The sequence below is a fragment of the Gekko japonicus genome, unplaced genomic scaffold, assembly GCF_001447785.1.
Source record: "Gekko japonicus isolate JY-2015 unplaced genomic scaffold, Gekko_japonicus_V1.1 scaffold713, whole genome shotgun sequence".
NCBI classification, from domain to species: domain Eukaryota; kingdom Metazoa; phylum Chordata; class Lepidosauria; order Squamata; family Gekkonidae; genus Gekko; species Gekko japonicus.
In genome coordinates this window covers 181,582-184,493 of record NW_015172026.1, presented here as the reverse complement: position 1 = coordinate 184,493, position 2,912 = coordinate 181,582, and the positions used below count along the sequence as shown (strand labels likewise).

The 2,912-nt window shown below is 48.2% G+C and overlaps 1 long non-coding RNA gene across 1 annotated transcript in view; it reads left to right on the top strand.

Annotated features, from left to right (window-relative positions):
• The window catches only part of LOC107118261, a 3,213-nt gene extending 533 nt beyond the window's left edge, over positions 1–2,680 (top strand). The window contains exon 2 of the long non-coding RNA XR_001482756.1: positions 2,368–2,680. This is a non-coding gene — a long non-coding RNA (uncharacterized LOC107118261). The remainder of the gene's footprint in view (positions 1–2,367) is intronic.
• The last annotated feature ends 232 nt before the right edge of the window (positions 2,681–2,912 follow it).

Here is a 2,912-nt window from a genome sequence, read left to right as displayed (position 1 = left end):
GAAAAGAGCAAGACTCCAGCAGGACCTTAAAGACTAACAGAATGTGTGGCGGGGAGGAGCTCACGAAGGGACTCAGGAAAACTCCTACCCTGCCACAAATGTTTCTGAGTCCTTAGTGTGGTACTGGACTCTTGCCCTTTTCTGCTCCTCCAGACAGACTAACACTGGGGCCCATCTGGATCTGTCTCCAAAAGGAGGGGGGAGTACAGGGTATTTGGGGTACAGTCTGCTGAAAGGGGTGGGAGGCTCCTGTGGGCCTCTCTACTTCTGCAAACTTTTAAGGACAAACTGATGAATTGTAGCATCACACTTCAAGAAATTCATGTGTTTGTTTTATTCAGATTATATCCTGCCCTATCCCACAAGCAGGCTCAGAGGGGCTCACAATGAGATAACAATAAGTAGTACATTCTTAAAAACATTAACATGTGTTAAGCTTCAAGATGCTGCTGGCATTTGGGGGGGGGGCTGTGGCAGAATATGACCCAGTGGCTATGAAGGCTGAGGCAGGGGTCCCTGGCAATGTTCCCTCTAAGCCATGGAGTCTTGTGAGCAAAAATTTTACTTTGTGAGCTCCGGGCATTAAAGTTGTGAGCGAGCGATCTGGCTCCTGCAGAAATTAGTTTGCTCTGGAGCCATACCTTCCTGAGCGAAGACAAAAATGTGTGAGCCGGAGGCTAAAGAACTGTGAGCTGGCTCACACTAAGTCAGCTCAGAGGGAACACTGGTCCCTGGCCTTTTGGAGGCTGCAGGTACCTTTGGGATTCCGATACAACGTGGTGGGCACAGCCACAAAATAACTGCTGCAGGAGATGAAGCCAGCTACAAAATGACTGCCCCCACCTTACCTTCAGTCGCACAGGGAAGATTTTTGTGCTGTGGGGGCAGCTGCCGCCAAAGCAACGTTTTAAAAAAATGTGCACTGCCAGTCAGAAGCCTTGCTGGCTAATATCCCCATCCACTCTCTAAGAACAATTGGTGGGTACCAGAAAAGGTTTTGGTGGGCACCATGTTGGGGACCCCTGGGTTAAGGGGTGGAAATAAAGTATTAAGGGAGTAGGAGACCCATGGATGTAAAAGAGAAGCTGGGGCCAGTATTTATTCTATTTCATTGATAACTTGCTTTTCTTGTGGTGGAGTAAAGAATATAGGAAATAGTTCAATCAGGCAGTGTTAAGATGCCTAATAAACAATGCTATAAGACTGCATGGAAGAGGAGAAGGGCCTAGAAAATCTGGGGTGCAGTTTAGTCCAGGTCGTGCTTAAGACTGTGTTCAGAAACCTGAAGTAAGCGAGTGGCTTCAGAGTAGTTCTATAGTGTCGTACAGGACTGCTCTGAAACCCAATTGAGCGCCGTCTGGAAGGCAACCATGATTCTAAAAGTGTCACTGAAGTGGGTCGGTGTAGGCTGAGGGTTGGTTGATCAGGGAGTGAGAATCCTATGGTGTGCGGCAGGGTTAATGGATCAGGTCCAGAAAATATTAGGTGGTAGCAATTAAGGGGGGGGGGGGGGGAGGCTGTGGTAGAGGGAGGGTGTTCAGGAGATCTGGGGGCCAAGGTCTTTGTGTGTTACCTGAGTGGTTTGGAAATAGTGGAAGGCTCATCCATAAGACGTTTGTGAGAATTGGTGTTTGTATAAAGCAGTTTTTAAGCCACAAAATGTCTCTTGTTCCCCCCTGTACGTTTCAGTAATCATCAGGTTCAGTGCATGGTAGCTATAATATTCCCCACGTCATGCATTTTAAAAAATTTAGTCCTTCCTCCAGGGAGCTCACAGCTGGTCGCATTGTACTTTCTTCCCCGTTGTATCCTCACAACCATACTGTGTGGTAGTTCAGGCTGAGTCTCTGATTGGCCCGGCAAGTTCTTGGGGCAGAGTGTGGATTCGAACCCAGGTCTCTGTGATCCTAGCCTGACACTCCAACCCCACTAGCTCTTCACTGTCAGCCACTACTGTACACTAACTCTTGGTGGTGATCCACAACGGAATGGGGGGGGGGGAGCATATAAAAAGTATCATAGTTTCAGTGATGGTTTGGGCTGAGCTCGTGTGCACGCTCTGGCCACTTCATTCCGGGTTGACTCCTTTCCCCTTCAGCACTTGGAGGGTGGAGAGATTAGGCCCAGGGGCCTTCGGTCGCTAACTGCTGCCTTCTGGTCTCAGAATGCTAAAGATGATGAACTATGCTAGCACTTTATTATACTTTGGTTTTAACATTGTATTTATATCAATCGTCGCTGTGTTTTATATGTATTGTTGGAATTTTTATCCTGTTCTGTGAGCCGGCCTTGGCCGGGAGGGCGGGATACAAATTACATTAAATCAAATCAAAACTGAGTGTCCCTGCTCTGTTTTGCCCTGTGCAGGAGAGTATCATTGCCCTGACTGTTATGTTCACGGCATGCATGGGACCGGCCGGCTATATCTTGGTAAATTTGGAAAGCTACAAGAAGAGAGAATGAGAAGGAAAAAACCAAGCTCCTGTCCTGATGCATGGGTGCAAGCCCTCTGCGACAGGATCTCCTCCATTCCAGGGACTGGCATCTCTCGTGCCCTTCCTCCACGAGGACCCGTGTCCTGAAATACATTCTGCGCAGCTTCCCGGACCACAGAGGATGGAGCTCAAGATGGCTGCTCTTGGGAGACTTAATGTCTGTTAACAATAAATCCTCTTACTGACCTGTGTGCCTGTGGCTTTCTCTGTCTTTCGTTCACTTCTTAGCAAACGGGAATGATTAAATCAGGGGTAACACACGGAGGAAACTACCTGTATACATTTGATCCATCAAGGGCAGGATTGTGTGCTCAGACCAGCCGCGGGTCTCCAGGGTCTCAGGCATAGAGGTCTTTTCTCCTCACATAATATCTGAGCTTTTTTAACGAAATGCTGGGGATTGAACCTGGGACCTTC